The sequence below is a fragment of the Uranotaenia lowii genome, chromosome 3, assembly GCF_029784155.1.
Source record: "Uranotaenia lowii strain MFRU-FL chromosome 3, ASM2978415v1, whole genome shotgun sequence".
Classification (NCBI taxonomy): Eukaryota; Metazoa; Arthropoda; class Insecta; order Diptera; family Culicidae; genus Uranotaenia; species Uranotaenia lowii.
The window spans coordinates 81,422,927-81,446,952 of record NC_073693.1 but is presented as its reverse complement, the minus strand read 5'-3'; the positions used below and the strand labels follow the sequence as shown (position 1 = coordinate 81,446,952).

Sequence of the window (24,026 nt, the reverse complement as noted above, 5' to 3'; positions counted from 1 at the left end):
ACCCACATAAACCTTTCTTTTCGCGACTCGGGGCCTGATCTCTTCTCTTACGACTTGAGATCCGACCCCTCCTTGCATCGACTCGAGGTTGACGTACACATACCTCTCCTCTGTACAACTCAAGGCCCAATCTCTTCTCTAGCGATTCGAGATCTGACTTCTCCTCGTAATGAATCGAGGTAAATACTTATACCAGTCCTCTTCGTGATTCAAAGCCTGATCTCTCCTTTTGCGACTCTACATAAAACCTCTTATCGCAAAGACGTAACTGCTCGGATAATTCCCGACGAAGACTTCATCCTACACCGACTCGAATAGCTCACCCGACGTCGAGAGATACTCTACCCGTGGGTATTTCTCGATCGTGGAACAACCCTTTCCCAACGATTTCTACTGCGAAGAAGGTAAAGTTTTATTTCCGCAGCTTCGATCGTTGGGAACCGCACCGCACCACATCCTACGCACGTACCCACGGCATCCGATACGCAGAATAAGTTGCCTTTTCTTTGTAGCTTCAAACCGTGGGGTCGAACGCACACCACTCGACAGCCCCCCTTTCATGGAGTCAGTTTACTTCGATCGTTGTCCGGTCTTCTTGTATCTTTATGGCTGGCATTCCTAGGATTTTTGCCCCGTGGCTTTTACTGCCCTCGTGTGGCAGATCGAGAGCAGCTTGTCCTGGACTCGTGTCTGTTACGGCACACATTCGGGACTTTGAACGCTAAATACAACTCTGGTATTTCTCGACAATGACGAACCCTACACCGACTCGAGAGGCTCGCCTGGCATCGAGAACCTCTTTATCCGTAGGTATCCCCCGACAGTGGCTTTCCCTCTTTCCTACGAGGTCCGCTACGAGAAAGGCTTGTCTTATCCACGTAGTTAACCCCATAGGAAGCGGTGCTACTCGGATACTCCCCGGCAGTGGGGTGTGTAGGATACACACGTTCGCGGCGCACCCATGACCTCCGCAGAAGATGATGCCTTATCTTTGTAGCTTCGATCAAGGGACCGGACTCACACTACTAAGATGCTCCCCGGCGATGGAGTCATCCTATACCGTTCGCAGATTGTCGTTGTCACAAGCTCCTCTGCAGGGCAGTGATGATCCGGGTGAACCCATCGCTGAACGCATGCTACGTGTTGGAGTTCGTACACATCCTCTGCACCACTTTGTCTATATGTAGTTGTGTAGGACCCACAGACGGCAAGTAGCTTGATACGAACCTCTACAAACCTCGGACAGGCAAACACCACGTATTCGGGTGTCTCCTCTCCGTCACAACAAGCTGGGCAATATGACGAAGTCACATGTCCGAACCGGTAGTGGTACTTCATGAAGCATCAACGAACAGTCCATGGAAGTCCACTTCAACGTGTCTTCGTCCAATCCAGCTCCCGATGTGCGGGATCAGACGATGGGTCCACCTTCCTCTCGCTGAGCTGTCCCACAGCTGCTACCAGTTGGACATCAAGTCCTCATTGACGAGATCTCATACGTTAGGCATGTCTTTATTGTCGTAACAATAGACATCCTCCTCTAACACAAACGAGATGGTCATGAAGCCTGCCAATACGCGGGTGGCTTCAGACGAGATGGTTCGGTATCCATTGATGACCCGCAGGTTCATCATCCACTGAACGCTGTCTTTCCAGGGCCTGTCTCCAAACCGCCGCTCCATACCGCAAGATTGACGTGGTCAAGCTTGACAGTAACCTCATCTTGCTACTTCAGATTGACGAGGAGTTTGACATCATCCGTGTGAGTGCGGCCGTGGCCATTGCCGCTTTCACACACGTAATCGACAAGACTCGTGAAGCTGAACCTGTCGTCCACCATCACTCCAAGGTACCAAATTGCGCGTTTGGACACGAAATCACACCGTTCAACGGGAATGGTACCCTTTTGGCGTGAGATCTGGTCGGTGATCAGCCCCATTTCGATTTTGTGGGGAGCTAAACACAGGCACTTGGAATGCATCTAGCTTTCCACTGTCTGGATAGCTACTGTGACAAGTAGCTGTACCCCCGCTATTGAGAAACATCTTGCCAAGAGAAGTACATCATCCGCAAATTCTACGAGTTCAACTCCCGATGGGAGGGGACGTAGGAGTTTGTCGTACGTGATGTTCCACAGGACTGGGCCAAGTATTGACCCCTGTGGCACACCCGCCGAGACCTCTTGTGCCCTTATGCCCTAACGAGGCATGTGCTGTAGTTGGCAATTGTGGAAATAACTTTTCACAAGCTTATACAGATTACAGATATGCCGAGACCCTCATTTGGATGAGCGACGACGCAATCGCTGTCTAACTGACGCCGTTGAAGGCGTTCTTAACGTTCATAGTGAATACAGCGCAAAAGCGGAGCCCTCTCCTTTTCATTAGCCTTGCTCTGTCCGCTGTCTAAATGACAGAGCGGATAGCGTCTACGGTGCTCCGTCCTCTACGGAAACCAAACTGAATCTCTGAGAGTCCGCCCTCGCTTTCGGCGTACCTCTGGATTCAGTTCTAAATCACCTTCTCTAGGACTTTACTCGCTGGGTCTAGAAGACAGATCGGCCGGTACGCCGACGGGTCTTCTGGAGGCTTACCCGGTTTTGGCAGAAGCACTAATTTCTGCCGCAACATTTCGGAGAACTCCCTGATCGCGGCCTTCACTGCAACGTTTTGAATGCCGTCCGTGTGGTAGTTTAGTGTACGAATAAAAGAATTTCTTAAACATATATAAAAATGGGTGTTTAAGAATATACGAGTTTTGATGGTTGATCGTTTATTGTACAAATTTGAGTTTAATTTCTGATCGCGTACTGTATGATGTTACGTTGATAAATTCTACGTGTAATGTAAGTGTATTGATGTTTGACACTTATGCGAAAATCCATCAATCGATAAAAGTATTGGTGAACGAACAAACGATCAACACGCATATAGTGAAATATAAAGCTCGATATGGGATTTTGAGTTAGGCTTCTTCTCTGTGAGAGTCAGTCTATAAACTAGTTTCAGAGAACAGAGTTGTGTCGGTTGTGTCCGCTAAGATGCGCTTAAGCGAACCGAGGAAATCGAAGTTTCGAGTTTCCACAGTCCGGTCCGGGGGCTTTCCTTGGTTGGAGAGACTTGGCGATTTCGAGTTCGAGAAGACTTAACCTTCTGCTTATGCCGCGGGGAATCTGATTAAAACGCGCCTTCTACGACGTAGGCTATGGGGATAAGACATGACCTTCTCCACAGTCGAATTCGTAGGGAGAAGAGTATTCACGTCGTCGGCTGTTAAGTCACTCGAGTCGGTGTAGGATGACGTTTACGAATCGCCAGAGTAGTCCCGGACGTTTGCTGTGGCAGACCCGTGTCCAGGAGAAGCTGCTCTCGATGTGGCACGAGAACGAACAAAGGAGAGGGCACATTCAGAGCCAATATCTCAAGTCGTTAGAGAAGGGGTCTGATTCTTAAATGTGAACTCGGATAGAGGCGAAGCACACGATAGTTGTGGGAGAATAGTTAGGAGTAAAGGCCGGTCTTCAAGTCGTTAGAGAAGAGGTCCTTAGTCTTGAATCGTAGCAATAGGCGGGTTGATATGCTGGAGGTGATTCTTAAAAAAAGTTATGCTGTGTCGGGTGGTTTTCAAGATACGCGTCCAATGAAGAAGCTCGTTGACCAAAATTATTGGACAGAATCTTGAAAAATCCATACAAGTCCTGTGGAAGACAACAAAACTGCTGGAAATCAACTATTTCACCAGAGTTCATATGGTAAATTGTTCAAGACTTTGAGAATCTTATAGTGAGCTCAAATTTGAATAAAAATGAAGATGTTTCATTCTATAAAGCAAAGGAATGTGGAAGGTATAATCAAACAAAAAATACAGGGCTTAGTTCATGTCTATCGGGCATGATGCAAAAATTGAAGTCAAAATCTGGCCAACCTTTGGTATAACTACAAAATTTCTATCCAATTCCACCTCAGCACAGTTATATAGTTTCAATAGTTTTTTATCTTGAAGTTTAATGCTTATATTATGGCAATTTTAGAAGAACGTTAGGCATTTTTGGAATAAGATGCTTAAAGTTAACGGGGTAAGGCCTGAAATGATAAAATCTAAATTTGGCTTAGTAATGTTTAACAAAACGACAAAATTATTGTCCGATTTGACTTGACGTGGATTCGTTGCGCTATAAAATTATGTGCATTTGATGGGATTTGCATCTAATGAAATGATTCACACTCCATTTTTACACATATTGATTTCCTCTACTCGCCAAAACGAGAAACCAGATTCGAAACCGTTGCAGGATGATGCCCGTCATCTTTCCAGATGATCAAATATTTGGACGGGGGCTACATCTATTATTGAAAGTAAACGAACTAAAGAACGATCTAAAGAAGGAAAAAAATCGAATAAATATTTGTGTAGCTGGATCTGTTTTTGGTGTTACTGCCGCCACTATATGTATGTGCTTCTCGGCTTCTCGGAGATCCTGCGAAATCAGCACAGAATCAGCATCGTTCGTCGTCAGAATACTGACCTAGTTTCTCGGGCATCTCTTTTGCTCCGCGCCATCAAGTGTTGCTGCTTCGAAAAAGGAAGCTTGCTCGAGAACAACTGCTGCTGAACAACAGCAGCAGCAGGGATGTGATGTAGGTAATAATAATTTCAACGCAATAACGAATCTGGTAAATATTTTAGTGGTCGGGATCATTGGCTGCCTACCTTGAAACTCTGTCCGTTCGAGCGCTGTTTCTGCCCCCTGCCGTGCAGATTCCTCCTCAGGATAGAGGTTCTCTCCTATCTCTCTCCGGGGTTGGGTTAAACACTTTCCGTAAGGTGTTTACTTCTATTTTCGGTGGGCTCTGTTGAGCTGTCCGGTAGTCCGGCTATCAGATATTCAACGACAACAACTGGTTTCAGTCAGCAGCATCCCAAAGCGAAGCGGCGAAGTCGTCGTGCTAAGCGGCAAACATCCAAGGCGAACGACTCTGATTACTCCACAAAAAAGTGCAGCCATTTATTAGCGAAGCCGCCACTTCTGAGCTAGCCCCTGAGTCGTTTGTCGACGACACTGAATTTGCTGCAGCGAAATAAAAACACCTCACCTTCCCTTTTTTGGAACGGGCTGGCTTTGCTGGTTTCTTTCAACTCTTCTCACGTACGCACTTGTTTGGCGTTAAACGCGAGGCGGAAGATAATTTCCCTTTTGATATCCGCTGATCGGGAACAAAAAAAAGCACATACAACTCACACTCCGAGGCGCACGCACGCACCTTTTTGCTTGATGCGAAGGCGTTTTCCTGTGTTCCCGTGTAAGAGGATTGGTGCTCTAATCACGAAATACGCCAAAACCAAACCACTTTCACTAGAACCTAATTTCTCAATATGGAAATTGCTTCCCGGAGCCTAATTTCCTTTGCAAAAATCGCCACACTGACAATCGATTTTTCCCAGCACTCCACTGCCCGAATTTCGCTTATCACACTTCACGGCGACGACGATTCTCTCCGGGAAAAGCACTGGTCTGGCAACCGCAAACGTCACGCACTGCACGGAAAATCCGCAATGCACTTCTCCAAAAGTGCTGAAGAAGATTGAAACCCCTAGGAAGGAAAACTAGAGTGATGCTTCACTCCAGGAGGAGAACAGCTAAATATGTCAAACACACCTTTCGGTGACACTCTAGAGCCAGAAAAAAAACTATCCCAAAAAGCACCCAACTTCACCACCTCCTACTGCTGCTGCTTGAAGGCTACCATCAAAGGCAGAAGCTACCATTCACAAAAATTTTACACGCGACTAGTCGAGAGAGCCCGAACCGTGTTGCTTGACGCGACCGTTCAGCAAAACGCACGCAAACCCAATGAACAGGGAGAGCCATGTGCAGTCAGCGTGAACCGAAGGCACGACGTCGTTCGTCGTCGTCATAGTCAAAGTCTCGCGACGCGCCGTCTAGGCTGCTATGGATGAGGAAAGCCAGCTGCTAAAAAATTATCCCGGGAGAACTCTCGCTCGCATCGCAACGCGACACGACGACGCTCTCCCCCACACACATGATGAGGAGGTGGCTGGTGATGATCACAAGAGGGTGGCAATGTTTTGGTTTTGGTAGCTATTCTGACAGCTGGTTGCGTTTGTGTAGGTACTCGGAGAGAGTCTGTACGCCTACAAAAGTAGCAGTGTTTTGTTTACCTGATGATCCCCTGAAAACCACCCACCCGGCCCATTCACATTTTCTCGCTCTCTTGGCGGCAGGAGGTTCAGCTCCACGAATAGGTTTTCCAATCATATTTCAACTGTTTTGGTGTGGTTAGAAAAGTATTGAAACTATTTTCTTAACTATAAACAATTTTGTACCTATGCAAAACTGCATGGCGACCGTCACAAACCAAGATTTGTTTGTCAAAATTTCCTAGGAGAAAAATGGAAAATCCAATCTCAATAATAAAACATTTTTGGCAACTCTGCAGATCAAACCTTAGGCCGGAACATATTTGCAATCCTTCTTTTGTCACTTAGTTAAGAAATATCACATAGGGGAGGAGGGGGGGGGGTGATTTCCCCTTCGAAGTTTAGCGAAAAAACATAAGGGGATGGGGAGGGGGTGAAAAAAGAAGAATTAGATATTTGTTCCGGACTTTCTACACCCACAAATCAGACTCTACTTCAATAATGATCTTCCTTGAAGGAGAGATTTTCGGCATAAGATTCTATGCCGGACCGGCACTTACAAGCATTGTCCTCCTAGCGCAACTATTTTTTTTGTTTCGTTTTAACATCTTAATGTCATTCGCGACTTTCATCAACGATGCAGTCGGCGGACAGTCATTGAAAAACTTATCCGGTACAACTGTGATCGATGTTTACTCTTGGGCTCGAACCCACAGACACGGACATCGGCTCAGAAAGCAACTGACTTACTGACTGAGCTATATCACAAGCCCGATGAAAACTAAGCTTTCATAACAATACATTGGAAAAATCTACCCGAGCAGACTTTTATGGCAAAATTATACCTAATTTTGCTATCATGCCTTGAAAGTAAAATGAGGTATCATTTTGCCCGAATAAAGGTGGTACAATGCCAAAATTTGGGTCTCACTTTTCATATGCGGATACCTCGATTATACCAAGTGTAGGTTTCATTGAAACCTCAATGATGCCTCTTTGAGCCAACATTTTAAAATGAGCTTTGAGGGCATAATGATGCCACTTTAAGGTATAATGTAACGCCAAAATGTGGCATCGTCATGCTTTCAATATTGTATGAATAGAGGATGGCTTAACGAGGTATTAAAATACATTCAGTGAAACCAAAATTTGGCATAATCGTGCTATCCCGAACCATGGCAAAATCCCATTTTTTGGCATCGAGTACATCCAAAATTTGGCTTCGTTGTGTTTTCAAATTTCCTTTCAAAAAGCTGGCAAAACGAGATGTCAATAAGCTTTCAATACAATAATTTAGGGTTTCATTGAAAACTTCCCAAGTAACCATTAAGCCGTAAAAAATGGCACTTATTCGGCCCTATAGTCAGCTATAGAAAATACCTTACAGAGCCTAATAGTCGTGTGTTGTACTCAAGGGCCATTCAAATGCCACTTTTGGCCTGCAAATCGGCCGATATAAAGCCTGCCCCCACTTTTCGAACCACGCCCATGAGAAGATGTCAAAAAAATGACAGGTCAAAAAATTGAAAAAAAATATTGTCTCGCTTTTTTTTGTCCTTTTCCTCCAGAAGGAATTTTTGTTTTCTATCTTTCTTAAACCCCTTATTTTCACGCTATTGAGATGATAGTGGAATTGAACTCAGAACCCTCAGAACCTTTTGGACCACTAGGAATTTACGAGCATTTGACGGCGCCTTTCACCCATGACCTATCGACTTATTGCTTCAATGTTGGAAAATGTGGCATTCTTAAAAGAAAAACTTTGTTGTAGTTCAAAGTGAGAGAAAGACATTGAAATGATGAAACTTATAAAATTTCAATCAACACTTTATTTATTGGTCTAGTAAAACAGAATTCAGGCAAAATATAGAAATTTTGTTCTTCAGCGATAAAATTTTTAAACCTTCGGTATACACTCTATCGACATTTCACTGCTTGTAGAACTGCATCCGGATGACTCCTCGACGAACCACCAGCAAGCTGAAATAAAGGCTCCTCCATCCTCTCGCCGAGTTCGATTTCTAGGACCAATTTTGATTGTTTTTTGAATCCACACAATCGTAGCATTTACCTCCCCTACCGGCTGCCGATAAAACACACAGGGTTTTGAAATTTCATTGATTGATCCAGCTGATACACCGGAATCCGCTGCTCTTATATCACCTGCGCCTCGCTATCCGGAAACTTTCTTCCGAAGAAAATCTAGCGACACTCAAATATACAATTAAAATTTCAATCCGATCCCGGAATCTTATGTTTGTTCATCAAATTGTTCTTTTACTCCTCATTTTCTTTTTGTTTTTTTTTCATCGCTTTCAACTTGACATTTTGAAAGCCGCAAGAAGGCTTTGACATTTCCTTAGCATATCAACAGGGCTTCAAAGCCATAAAGCAGCAGAAGAAACTTATATACGGCTAATTTCACTGCTTTATTCTCACAATGCTAACTAGCATTTAAAAACATACTTTACGGCTATTAGACACTCAAGTGCTGCTATATATCCATATTTCGGCTTATAAAAGTGCTTAATGGTTTGTTGGGTTATTTAGTTGTTATCTCCTGAATTATTTCCCTATATGTGTTTCCTTTCATAAAACTAGTTTGTTTGCGTTTGTGCGATTATTCTGGATTCGATCCCCAAGATTTCATGATGGATTCCACTGTGCAAGCGCTGAACCATAGGGCAATCGGAAGCAGGTACCAATGACAACATGGTAAGGGGCCGTTCACTAATTACGTAGGCACATACGGGGGGTGGGGGGGTTTCACATTTGCTTGCGATCTCTTACCAGGGGGGTAGGGGGGGTTTCCAAAAATCTTACGTAAGAAATGTTACATTGATAATTCGTCACAGCCATTCAAAACCATATTACTCAGTTTTTTTCTCACTGCCTATTTTTTGATTATTTGTGACGTTATGTTATTTATCTTTTGATGTCTATTAATTTATAAAAAAAATCGTGGTTCTATAAAACTTATAGAGATCCAAGTCAAACCCTTATGCCACCAAAACTCTAAATCACATTAATAAAACAGATCGTCACTTTTTGTGTTTCATCATAACAATCTTTTTAATTGAGAAATTTATAGAATCAAAACGTAAAGGTGCGCTCTGTGACACTACTATTTGAATCCATCGTATTTCGAAAACGACTTCATCAACAAAAAATCTCCAAAAGTCAAAATGAGGCGTTTAAGATACCAACTCTAAATTTTACAAACGATTAACCAAAAAAATCCTAAAACTTTATCGCTCACCACTGAAATGAGTCTGAGCTTTAAGTTTAGTTGACAGCGTAATTGTCGTTAAACATTTTTGTAGTTTAGAATGAATTTTTTTTATAGATTTTTCTGATTTTCAGGTAAAAAACATAACAATTTTTATGGTACCTTGTACTAACCTAATCTTTAACTCTTTTGTTTATCGGAATTTAGATTTTATATTGTTTATTCGATTGTGGAAATTTATTGAAGTTTATTTTTACCCCGAACATACTATATCTAAAATGATGGTTTTTAAAATCGTTTATGAAATTTGTGGCTGGTAAACGGTGGATAATGTGCAACACGAGACCCCATAGTGGTCATATCACCTCTTATTCACAACTCCTATCTCTACCTCCCCGCGGTGCCGGCTGGGGTGCGAGTAACCTAAGCGGAGATCGGGTACCCAACCCCGGTGGATGCTTTGGTCGCCTGCAGACTGAGAAGGTGGCCGCACGCGTCTGTTCCCCAGGTCAGGGGCGGCGTGCAACAACAACCGAGCGTCTGTTCTCCAGGTCAGGGGCGGCTCAAACAGCGTCTGTCTTGCAGCAAGCGGCTGAATTTATGAAATGCAGCTCCCGCCAGCTAAGTCCAAGATGGCAGCCCCATCGCGGGATAGGGACTTTAGGCTAACAACCTACTGCTCCTGATACCTTATATTGTTACAGAAACTGAGAGAAGAAATAACCGAATTGGAACTTTGGCAACGACTTTTAGCATGAAAACACGGACTAGAATTGGAACTTGGAATGTTTTGACCCTTGCCCAGCCAGGAAAGCTGGCTCAACTTGCTAGAGAAGCTAGCCGCCTCAAGCTAGAGATATTGGGACTGAGCGAAGTCCGTTGGCCTAACACTGGAGAACACAAGACACAGTCCGGGCAAGTACTGCTTTACTCTGGCATACGAGGAGAACATGCTACTCGGGAACGAGGAGTTGGTTTCCTGTTAAGCCCGCAGGCCCATGCGGCCCTCATAAGATGGGAACCGATAAACGAAAGAATAATCGTAGCCAGATTCAGAACACGGGTTAGAAACCTTACAATGGTCCAGTGTTATGCGCCAACTGACGTTGCCGATTTGCAGGAGAAAGAGCAGTTTTACAGTCAATTGAACAGCGTGGTTGAGAGAATTCCGAAGGGTGACATTCAAATCCACTTAGGCGACTTCAACGCAAAGATTGGCTCCGATAATCAGGACTTTGAGCGCATCATGGGGCGCCATGGTCTAGGACAGATGAGCGAAAACGGAGAGCTGTTTGTAGAATTTTGTGGCAACAACAACATGGTGATCGGTGGATCGCTCTTCCCCCATCGACCAGCACATAAGGTCACTTGGGTATCCCGAGATGGCCGAACAGAAAATCAAATTGACCACATCTGCATCAGTCGAAAATGGAGAAGGAGCCTTCTTGATGTCCGCAACAAACGAAGCGCAGACATTGCATCCGACCATCACCTCGTCCTTGGCGAGATACGACTGAGGGTTGCGCGTGTCCAACGGCGCGAGGAGAAAGTCGGGTGTCGATACGACGTCCGCCGGTTGGAGAATCCAGAGGTGAAAAGGGCATACGTTGAACAGCTAGAATCCCGAGCCTCGAAACTGCCGACAGACGGAACAGTCGAAGAACAGTGGTGTGGAATCAAGAATGCCTTTATCACGACGAGCCATGGTACTCTCGGTAAAGTTTGTGGAAGACGAAGTGAATGGATGTCGGATGAAACCTGGAGGATGATCGATGATCGGAGATAGGCGAAAGTCGGAATTGAGCAGGCATGTACCGGGTCAGCCAAAGCAGCCGCCCGCTTACGATATGCGGAGCTGGAAAAGGCAGTTAAACGAGCTTGTAGACGAGACAAGAGAGCCTGGACAAACTCCCTAGCCGAAGAGGGAGAAAGAGCCGCCGCCATTGGAGATATCCGATTATTATATGATATTTCTCGCCGCCTTAGTGGTGCAAGGACTAATGCAAGAATGCCGCTGAAAAACCGAGCAGGTCAGCTGCTGACAGATCGAACAGATCAGCTCAAGCGTTGGACTGAGCATTTTGATCAACTTTTCCGAGTTACAAATAGCAATGGCCAACAGAACCCGCAGCTCGAGGCGCCCACAGTAAGTCGCATTAATGGCGTCAACTCGGAAGCGCCCACGCTGGCTGAAATAGAAGCGGCAATCAAGGACATGAAATCCAACAAAGCGCCTGGAATCGATTGCATTCCTGCTGAAATGCTCAAAGCCGACCCTGCCTTGTCAGCACAAATGTTGCACCGTCTTTTCGCTGACATTTGGGATACTGCAACATTCCCGGCCGACTGGATGCAGGGTATCCTCGTAAAGGTCCCAAAGAAAGGAGACCTAACAGAGTGCGGTAACTGGCGTGGCATAACTTTGATCTGTACAACCCTTAAAGTACTCTGCAAAGTGATCCTGAACAGGATCCAGGAGAAAATCGACGCTACACTCCGACGGCAACAAGCTGGATTCCGATCCGGACGATCATGTGTGGACCACATCACAACGCTACGAATAATACTGGAACAAATCAACGAATTCCAGGACTCTCTTCTGCTGGTGTTCGTTGATTTCGAAAAAGCATTTGACCGACTGAACCACGAAAACATCTGGGCTGCTCTTAGACGACGAGGGGTCCCAGAGAAACTAGTCCATCTCATCGAAGCACAGTACGAGGCATTTTCGTGCAAGGTCTTACACGACGGTGTCTTGTCCGAACCAATCCCGGTAACTGCTGGAGTGAGACAAGGATGTATTTTGTCACCGCTGCTTTTTCTCATCGTAATGGATGAGATCTTGACTGGATCGATTGACTGTAGACCAAACCGAGGATTGCCGTGGAATCCTTCAACCATGGAGCAACTGAACGACCTTGACCTGGCAGACGATATTGTTTTGCTCGCCCAAACACAACAAGACATGCAGAGCAAACTCGACGACCTCACCGAAAGCTCCAAGGCAGCAGGTCTCAAAATCAATGTCGGAAAGACCAAGTCGATGGAAATCAATACAGAAAATCGTTCCAATTTCGTGGTAGCTGGACAACAGGTTGAGACAGTGGAGTGCTTCCAGTATCTTGGTAGCCAGATTACGTCTGATGGTGGTACCAAGAAGGACATCGAAACCCGGATCAGAAAAGCCCGATTTGCGTTTGCGAGTCTCCGAAACATCTGGCGGTCACGCCAGATCTCTCTACGAACTAAGATCCGAATCTTCAACTCAAACGTCAAATCCGTATTGCTGTACGGGTGTGAGACTTGGTGCACATATGCGGTGACGACGCGAAAACTGCAAGTTTTTGTGAATCGGTGCCTGCGGAACATCATCCGCGCTTGGTGGCCTGGCAACTGGATCTCAAACGTTGAACTTCATCGCCGGTGTCATCAAAAGGCGCTAGAAATCGAGATTCGGGAACGTAAGTGGAGATGGATTGGGCACACGCTGCGAAGAGATGAAAACGAGATTTGCAGAGAGGCGCTTGACTGGAATCCAGATGGGCATCGAAGAAGAGGCAGGCCCAAAAGCTCGTGGCGGCGAAGTCTAGCCGCTGAAATCCGCACAGTTGACGAGAACCTTGGCTGGCAGCAAGTGAAGACGCTGGCTCCGGATCGCCAGCAGTGGAGATCTTTTATCTCAGCCCTATGCGCCGGTCAATCGGCGCTGGACCCTTAGGTAGGTAGGTAGGTTATGAAATTTCATCTGTTGTTTTGTATAAATTGTACTTTTTAAATACAATTATTAAGTTTTACTTAAAAAGTTCTATGCCTTGGAGCATGGATGGCACATTTTTAATATTTTCAAACTATTTTTGAAAAAAAAAACGTTTAAATTTCTCAAACTATAAAAAACGTAAGATCTTACATGGGGGGAGGGGGGGTTTTGAAAAATCTTACTTTTTCTTACCAGGGGGGGAGGGAGTGTTGGAAATTTCCGAAATCATGCTTACGTAATTAGTGAACGGCCCCTAAAGGCGGTAAAGGTGGTACCGACTGATATTTTGGTAAAAAAAAAACCTTAAACATAAGAAATAAGTTTGAAATTGTATTACAACACTTTTAAAAATCCCTAATGATGGGAGAAAAACAACAACTATTTGTACACCCCTTCAAGAAGGGATTGGTTCGGTCTTAGGGACTTTCCCTTAAAAGGATGTATAATCGTCACTCGGCGCTTTAGGCCGAAACCTTTAAACGAAAAATAAAACCTAGCCGAAACCTAGCCTTTAAACGAAAAATAAAAATGATACCTTGTTTTGTAACCGTCTAAAAATTGTTTTTGATAGCAAAAGGAATTCGTAGGCATCTCTTAGAGTCAAGTCCACAAAAGGCGATGGATTAAGAATTTCTATAGTTGCAACACATTACTTGAATCTTTTAATGAATAAAATCATGTAATAATGTTCGATGGTATTCTAATAAGAAATTTTTAAGCAGAAATATTTAACTAATAATATAGAATCCTGGTACACAGAACCCACAACGTGTGATGTAAACTTTCAAAGACGAACACCTATCGGCATTTTTCGAGATTCAAAATTTTAATTTCGTTTTTTTTGTACAGTACAATGCAGATATAAAACAACATTTGAAATTATTGATAAATGGGCTTGCTTCTAATATTGAACTCGTTTTAACTTGTTGCCTTAACATATTAAGGATCGCTAACAAATCTAATTGGCAAAATACCGAAATTCGAAATTTTTCACTGAATTAAATTCTACAAATTTCTTGTCTTCTATATTTGTTGAACATAGTTTCATGACTAATTTACACCTTAAGAGTAATTCTACTAAGTGAATAGGAAACTCACAAAACGCGAGCTATGAGATATCTCGTTTTTAGTCCGCAATGTATTGATAATAATAAATAAATTTGGTTCGTGGTGCGGTGCATAATCGGAGCAAAAAATTATAATAAATTATTCGAAACCTAATTAATCTAAACATGTATATAGTTTTTTACTAGGCTCTATAATAAATATTGTTTCCTTGCATTTTTTAACATTTTTCTTTTTTGATCTATATTCATTTATGTTTCCAAATAGTCCCGAAGCAAATGGTTTCATTGAATTTGCGCCAATCGGTTTGTTTTATCCAGTAGACGAATCTGGAAGTAAAATAAAAAGAATCAACATAAATAATTTTTAACTTTGTTAAAGGTGACAACATTTGAAACCAATGCATCACAGTTTGGATAATCCTTATTGTAAAAAATAAATTAACAGAATAAATAATCCAATCCATAATAGATTCTACTCAACTGACGATTTTAAAATACGCTCCTCTTTGGCGATGGGTCAAAACAGTAGAAACGTCTATAGCACGGGCGCGTTGTAGCTTATAGTTTGTCATATATTCTCCCCTGAGAGCTTATCTAACTATAGAATGGTGATTAATCTAGGGTTGCTAATGACTAATGTAATTTACTTTGAGTTAAAAATAAAGAGAAAAAATTGTTTGAGTGTTTAGAGGCCCTAATTGTGATGCTTGTTATTTACTTAAGGCTAATGTCGTTTTCAAAATAATCGTGTGACTCGGCACCAAGAAAAATATTTAGTAAAAGGTCTATTTCAACTATTTCTTAAAATAAGGGTTTCACAAATAATTGCGGTTCACAATCGGGTTTCCCAAATAATTGTTTCGGAAAGAACGGTTAAATAGAATCGAGTTACCATATCTGAATTAAATTGTCAAACGACACTAACTCATCCGCCTTCCCAGGAACATCTGCGTTAACGCCTGATAAAAAACAAAGGCCCTTATTCTGCGCCGCGCGTGACGTGATAATAGTCGAGTCACCCAAGTCACTCTATTCCAGCAGTCGGTTTAAGTGAGAATTGTCACTTCGGATGAACTTTGTGAGTTCTTACCTTATTAGCGTAGTCACCGTGAGTGAGAATTGTCGCATTCGGGTGACGATTTTAGTTGAGGATTGTCGGTATAGATGTAGGTACCGACGAGGCAAAAGTTTTGACAAAAATTCATGTCAAAAGAGATTTTAAATGATAAAAAGGGATACGATAACCTTAGTACTGAACTAAAAAGCTTGTTTGATAAGTTTTCAACCTTATTTGAAGCATTTTAAATTGCAAAGTTAAATAAGTGCAATCAAAAAGGGATTCTGGGTTTCACATTTTGCAATCGGAATATTAATATGCAAATTCGATTAAATTTTATCCAAAATCTGAACCTGAAATGCTAATTGGAATCTGCAGCTAAGGCCTTGATTTTTGTATCAAAATTCCAACCTGAAAATTTTCTTGTTTAATGAAATTGATTATGATATAAACAATAACAGTTAATCGATTGCATTCAGCAAGTTCGTTAAAAAGTGTCCCCATAAAACCGACTTATGGACTCATGGTTAAGTTAATTAAACAGACACATTGAATCATTTTACTAGTTCTTTATTTGTATCAGATTCGAATCATGTTCCATTAATTCGATATTATAGGGCACCATTTTTCCCGTTTGTTTGGATAACGTGCCACTATTAACCCTACGCTTTTTCGGAACACATTCCCGTCACTGGGGGGAAGCCGTCATTTACATCCCACATACATCGGTATTTTCGGTTTCATTCAAGATTCGGTTTTAAATCCCACAGATCGTCTTTCAAGACGTCACCACCGATATATCCGGTGTTCCAAGGTTTCTTCTTCCACCGTATAAAGAACGAAATGAACCAACAGACTGGACGGATTAGTTAAATGGATTCCATCGAAAAGCGCAAGACGAACCTGAACACCGATGATACGGCTGATTGTTTCCATGGTCAAAACGATACCACTAAAATAATCTGTTTTTTTTTTCATTTCGGGAAACCTAAAATAGGTAGACAGAAGTTAGAAATGGTGAGATTAAAAGAAGCAACTTATTTTTCCAACCTGAAATTGCTGCTGAGGTTGTCGCAGATACTCGGAAGCCTTTTTGCGCATCGATTTGTGAGACAGCAGTCGCCCTGCATGCTGTTCGAGTTTTTGTTGCTCCAGTTTGATGCTGTTTCTGAAATCCGGGCTGGGCTGAAATTTCCACTTTTGTAGCCAAATTTGTCCTATTTTTCCAATTGATCAGCTTGCTAACACCGTACAATCCGATAATTGTCCAGGACGGGGCACAATTTTCACTCGTTTATTTTAAATTCAATTTTCAAAACCCGAATAGTAAACGCCGGCACAACACAATCAGAGCAAATTTCGCCATTTTTCTAGATGGGTTCATCCAGTCACTCAGCTCGGAATGAGTATCTGTCACTTGCTGCCACCTCACTTAAAACGACTGTCGGAATAAGGTGACAAGAGTCGAGTGACGTTGGGGTGACTCGCCAACTGTCACGTCACTCGCGGCGCAGAATAAGGGCCAAACACAGAATCAAATTAATACCACTACTCACGTTGGTGATGACTTTGAGCTGGATGCAAACGATGACATATATCTAGCGGACTTCTTGTTGAATAATTGACTTGGATCTCCCATGTTATCTACTTTCTTGTTTGGTTTTTGAGATTGAGCAGAGAAGTACCGGAACGTGGATTTCACAAGCGGAAGATGTGGATAGCCAGTCCCAACGGACGACGCACTCTCACTACTATGGCTGATGTTGCCTAAATATTGTAACTTGGTATGTTTTGAAATCTTCCTGTATAGTTCGTTCAGCTGGATTGATAAAAGATATCTATAATGATGAGAGCAAACGTGGCAAAGAGATCTTACCTGTAAGTACACTCCAGTTGGTACTGGATGGCATCTTCTTCTTCTGCTCGCAACGAATCGGAATCCCTTTCCTCTGGTACATTGAGAAAGAAATATCTAAACATCTTACGAACAGCCAGCTTATGGTGTAGGTTAATTCCGGCCGACGACGATAGGTTGTTGTTCGACTGCGAAAGGTTCTCGGACGAGAATTTTATGTTGTTCAATTCCGCCTCGATCGGTTGCTGGATGTAGTTGGCGTTGATGTACTCGGTATCAGGGAGCGAGCTGTCCATGCCTTTCAGCTCCACCCGGGTGTGATCAAATGACTATACATTCTTGTACCGGTTTTCGTTCCACTGCTTTCCTGACTTAGGCATCGATTCCGGTCGCGGTTATGCGCATTGCCAGATGCAGCACCGTCCCAACCTCGATTATCGGATCCTGTTTGTAGTGCTTTCCGATAGGTCGCAAATTGCTGTTCTCCACCGAAATGGCACTAATTTTCCAGCCACCGGATCATCACATGCGTCACTTTGTAGTCAGTCCGTACCGAGAGCACATTGTCGTCCGGTTTGCTCTGGGATTGGCGGACAAATTCTGGTTGGTTCGAAGAAACACGATAAAACTGCGTGACACCCGTACACACAAAATAAACAAGAAAAATGTTTATTTACTTTTTCGTTCTCTCCACGGGTGCATCAGTAACCTTGTGTATGTGTCCAGTAGTATTTTTGTTTAATTCGAAATTATGATGGTAAAAAAATATTTAATTTCTTTTGTTTTTAATTCTTTCCTCTTCAGTATGGTGTTCGAAATGGTTAATTCTTATACATAGAGAAGAGTGGGGTAACGTGGGCCACTCTAAATATCTCAGCTGTGTGTTGGATAAAAATCTCAATCCAACTGTCATCGTCGTTGCTTTGCGTAAGCATGTTTTTCTAAAGGTTGTTGAGTTATGTACGTATCATATGCTTAATTTGCCTAGAAAAATGTACTTACACAATTAAAAAAGTAACCGCAAATTGCATCCGTCAGAGACCTTAAGTACACGACAAAAATATGCTCATACGCGTATGATCTTATTTATGTCATGTTCTTTCACGTTCGGAAGGAATTTTTGATAAAACATCAATAAGTCACACAAACGCAACCAATATGCAAATTATAGCTCGTGGGGAATCGTGGGTCACGTTTTGCAGGGTTTCTTGGGCCACCTATATTTTGGTATTTTTTACTTACATATTTTGAACTTAAAATACGTTTTTCCTATCTGCAAAGTTTTCTTATGCAAAATAAAGAGTTGTGAAAAATATTTTGTCCATTTTTTCCAATGCGATAGACACGAACAAAAATCCTGTATAAGGAATTTTTCAGAAACGTTCGCGAGCCAGAAATTGGAAACTTTTTGATGATACACAACTCTCTTTTTCATTTCCTCTTCTGAAATTGCTTTAAATAACTAAATGAATTATGAAATTTCAGTTTTGGCTCAATTCATAGACTTTATACGTTATCTTGTCAATTTGGATTTGGTTGCCCACGTTTCCCCACGGTTTTTCAAAATTGAAAAAATATATCTTTTTTTAAAATATTCAAAAATCGGGAAATATTCAAAAAAATGTAAAGTTTGTAAAATGTATTCAAAAAAATAAACAAAAATGCCTAATGATACATTAAAAATGTAGAAATGCTCCAATTATTTTTTACTTTTCATTAAAAAACAAAAAATACCCAACTCTCCCCTTTTAAAACCAATGAAATTTTAAAATCTTATTTAAGAAATAAATCAATTTGGAAATGTCCGTTTCAACGCATCAGTATTTTTTGGGATATTCAAACACTTATTTTTGTATCAAATAATATTGAAATGTCAAGTTGAACCAGTTATTAAATTAACTTTAAACTGAATTTTAATAACAATTAATTTGTTTGTAAAAAATTACGATATTTAATAACTGTAATTTATAATTTGTTATTCATTCTAACCACTATGTCAAATAAGTTTTTTTTGCCATCGGAACCAAATCGTACCTAATTTTGCCATTGGAAAATTTGATACTAAATTCTGCTATCATTTTGGAATAGATAGCTTATTTTGGTATGCTATCGATTGAGGCATCAAAGTCTGCTCAGGGGCCGTAACAGTTCCAACGACTCAACTGTTAGAAATATTTTTAAAGAAGCAAGGAGGTTTTTCTATTTAAATTAATGATACTTTAGAGCAAACGCACCAATGAGTGAGTATACGCGGCCCGGTTTTGCTCATTTCAGCGGCCCGGTTTTAGGATACACACTCTTTCGCGCACCAGTTGGGTGAGCATCGCGGGCGAGTCTTAACTGTTACACTGAAAAGGGGAATTAAAAAATCATTCATATTAATAAATTCAAAGCGGCAGTTATTTATTCTTTGGAAAATAAATTATTTTTTCAATTGTATTCAAATATTGCACTGTGTTATGGTTAAAAAGATACATTGAATGCTATGCATTGAATTTTTTTCATAGTTTAAAAAATTTTTTAAACAGTTGCCTGATAAATTTTTAAATTAGATTCTTACGAACTCGTTCTGTTTATTTTTAAGAAATTGTACAATATCGGGCCCTAGAAAAAACCACCCTATGTTTCAGTGAGAGATGTGCTGGCCGTGACTTGGGCCCCATTTTCGAAATATACCTTTTCCTCTTCTAAAAAAAGTGATGAATAAAGAAGTTCCAAAAAACCTTATATCGATATACGTTCACAAATGGTTATAGCATTTTATAAACTGTTTAGGAAATCTTAACTGTTCTAAACTGTTAAGAGATCTTTAGAAAAATAATTCGCATATGGTGCCACCCAGACAGTCATTAAAAATCCCAAAGCACATTTCCAGTTAAGTTACCATGCGATCATTACTATTTTGTTATTTTAAATTGAATTGATCATGCATTTTATTCAACATTTTGTAAAATAAAGAATACTAGCTGACCCGGTAAACTTCGTTTTACCCGTTACTTATTAAATCGTTGGAAAATGTTTACAGTTCTTTAACTTCTTCGTGCTCGTGAATCAGTTTTCATCAAAATCGTCTTCAAGTTGTTCGAGTTTTGGCCGGTTTCTAGTTAATTTTTTATAGGAGCCCTCCTTGCATAAACAGTAATAATTTCGAAACTATTATACAAACCATCTATGACCCAAAAAACCCTCGGATACCAAATTTCACTTCATTTCGACCGACCATTCATACGTGATGTTGTTACAAAGAAAATGCCTCCATTTTAATATATAAGATAGGAAGAGATAACTTTGTATGGGGACCCCCCTTTCATAAAAAGTGAGATTCTTGAAACTATTATACAAACCATCTCTGACCCAAAACACCCTCGAATACCAAATTTCACTCCATTTCGACCGACCATTATTACGTGATGTTGTTACAAAGAAAATGCCTCCATTTTTATATATAAGATGGGAAGAGATAACTTTGTATGGGGACCCCCCTTTCATAAAAAGTGAGATTCTTGAAACTATTATACAAACCATCTCTGACTCAAAAAACCCTCGAATGCCAAATTTCACTCCATTTCGACCGACCATTCATACGTGAAGTTGTTACAAAGAAAATGCCTCCATTTTTATATATAAGATGTGAAGAGATAATTTTGTATAGGGGCCCCCCTTTCATCAAAAGTAAGATTCTTGAAACTATTATACAAACCATCTCTGACCCAAAAAACCCTCGAATACCAAATTTCACTTCATTTCGACCGACCACTCATACGTGATGTTGTTACAAAGAAAACGCCTCCATTTTTATATATAAGATCATCAATAAACATTTAGTAGTCTATAATTTTTCAGTGCATGTTTGCTCTCGCCCCTTTCTTGTGAGCAAATTTGGTGACTTTGTCGGTCCCGACGGCAACGGCCCTATTTTGCTCACCCATATACTAACCCCCGGTGCGGTATAAAAGTGATTAAACTCTTGAGCATTTTCACTTTGCTCGCGATTGCTGCGGATGCTCTTAATGATGCCTATTTTTGTCATTACTGAATAATCAACATTTGAAATGCGTACACTATGCCGGTAACGAACAAATTAGATGTTTGTGTCCAGTTCTATTTAATTTTGAACACCTCCAAATCTGATTTTTCATCACAAAAAATTGTATACCAAATCATGCTATTTTTTTGATCTCACTTTTCTGCTCTATAGTAATAGATGAAACCTTAATGATGCCTCGTTTTGTTATCTTAGAAAAAACACTACCAAATAGTGCTTTCATTTTGGTATCAATACCTTATTTAGGTATTGGTTTGGTAGCACATTTCAAAATATTGATGCTTCAATGAGACCTAATTTTGCAATCGGGAAAAATGCGATACTAAGTTATGCTATCATTATGGCATTGATAGCTCATTTTGGTTACTGTTTGCTATCGATTTAGGCATCAAAGTCTGCTCGGGTAATGTACCATAGGCGGATTACTCTATGACTTGCTTCAATGAAATGCCTTGGCATTGGAATGAAAACAGAGAGCCACACAGTAAGTCCCACTAACGCATGACGAGAAAATTCTATCCAAAGAGAGCATTTTTCACGCGTTCTAGGAGGAAGGAAAATGTGAGCATTGCGTTATGTTGATGTTGCTGCTAGAAGCTTTTCACCTGCTGCTAGTATCTACTCCGTTTTATTGTTCGAAACTTGTTTAACTTGATTCTCTCATTGGCAACAGTTAGATATTGATACTCCCTCGCTACTGGTATAATTGTTGTTTTCTCGATTGTCTCATGAAAATTTGCAATTGATATGGGATGCCGTGTGCATTTGAATGGAACGTTTTCCCACGTTGTAAAAGATTATCTTAAAAGAATAAAATTGTAAACTTAAATGAATTTGAATAGTTGAACAACGAGAAATGTTCTGATAACAATCGAAACGAAAACCGGAAGCCGCTGAGACGACAAAGTGAGTTGCCGGTAGTTTCAAGCGAAACCCTTACCTCTCTCTCCGAGATGCCGCAAATAAGCTGGGTGTATCGTCTACAACCGTGCATCGAGGCAAAAAACGAGCCGGACTATCGACTTATAAGAAGATAGTGACACCAAATCGCGATGATAAACAAAATACGACGGCCAAAGCGCGATCCCAGAGGCCGTACACGACGATGCTGACGAAGTTTGACTGCGTGGTAATGGACGACGAAACCTACGTCAAAGCCGACTACAAGCAGCTTCCGGGACAGGAGTTTTATACGGCAAAAGGAAGGGGGAAAAGGTAGCAGATATTTTCAAGCACATGAAACTGTCAAAGTTCGCGAAGTATTATCTGGTTTGGCAAGCCATCTGTACCTGTCGCTTGAAAAGCAGCATTTTCATAGCTTCCGGGACTGTCAACCAAGAAATTAACGTGTAAGAGTGTTTGAATGAACGTCTGCTGCCTTTTCTGAAGAAACACGGTTGTTCCGTACTGTTTTGGCCGGATTTGGCATCTTTCCATTACGGTAAAAAGGCCATGGAGTGGTACGCCGCCAACAACGTGCAGGTGGTTCTCAAGGACAAGAACCCTCCCAACACGCCATAGCTCCGCCCAATTGAGAAATACTGGGCTATTGTCAAGCGGAACCTACAGAAGATCAAAAAAAAAAACTGCTAAGGACGAGCAGCTGTTTATCGTACACACACAACTGTTTATCGTACACAAAAATGAATCAAATTAATGAAAGCAGGTTTATGCACATTTGAACAACGTTCGAACAATAACATTCACGAATTCGAACCACGATGTTTGATAATTTAAAAAAATATGAAATGAAGTAAATCACAGTAAATTGTTACAAAGACATTAAAAATAAAGGTTTGATAATTTAGATTAACTTTGTCGCTGACTGCGAGTAATTTTGAATTCTGAGAAAAAGTATCATAAATTTTCTATTTTAGCTTTTTACTGATCTGAATCTTAATAATATTTCTGAAAATAAAATGTTTTGCAGATTTCAACAAAAATATTAATTAAATTAAAAATTTTAATATCAAAGTATTTTAAACGCTTTTTTTGTGATGCCAGAAAAAAGTTGTTTCATTTGAATTAAATTTTCAAAATATTGTTAAGAGGCGCATGAATTCAAAATTTACAGTCTTTTTAAAAATAAACAAAACAAGCAAAACAAAATATTGTTGAATTACATTTTTTTCTAACTAAAGCATAGTTTCCCTGAAATATGAAGATCAATGCATTATCTCGGTCCTTCGTATCCTTTATATTTTATTCAGCTGCAATTCAATAAAAATTGTTAATTTTTTAAATTTTACGAGCCGTTGCTCCAAAACAACAGGTCAAAGACAAAATTTGACGAAAGATTCGATTTCATGACGCCAAAATCTGTCGAAGCGAGAATTAAAACATGTGCACCAAAAATGCTGCTCTCTTGTGTAGGTAGTTGAAAATTTTCTAATTCCTAGCAACTGCAATAATCAATTTTAAAGTGTATCTGGATTTTTCATATACATTTTATTCGAATGTAGGTTACTCAAATGTAAAAAGAACATCAGAATTTAAAATCGGCATGATTAAATTAAATATATAAATTAATTCCAATTGCATTCCTTGACAGAACATAGCGTGAGAAATTGTCTTAAAAGTTGGGAGAAAAAATTCATCCTTCCAAAAAAGTATCAGAATAAAAATTCAATATTCCTATCATAAACTACAATTCAGAATCAAAATTTGAATTCAATTGAAATTAGAATGTTCAATTAGGAGCGACAAAATATCAAAATTTGAATTCAAATTCAAATAAATATTGAAATTAAAGATGTATGTGTTGAAAAAGTAATATAAAACTTACAGAATAAGAATTTTATAAAAAGTAAAAAAGGAATGCAAAATTCAGTGGGTAAATATTTTCAATATAATTTCA

The 24,026-nt window shown here is 40.7% G+C and overlaps 1 protein-coding gene across 1 annotated transcript in view; it reads right to left on the bottom strand.

Annotated features, from left to right (window-relative positions):
- Positions 1-5,837, bottom strand: part of LOC129757451 (gamma-1-syntrophin) — a 246,880-nt gene extending 241,043 nt beyond the window's left edge. Inside the window, exon 1 of the mRNA XM_055754684.1 lies at positions 4,711-5,837. The gene's annotated coding sequence lies outside the window, so the exon portion shown is untranslated. The remainder of the gene's footprint in view (positions 1-4,710) is intronic.
- Between the last annotated feature and the right edge of the window lie 18,189 nt (positions 5,838-24,026).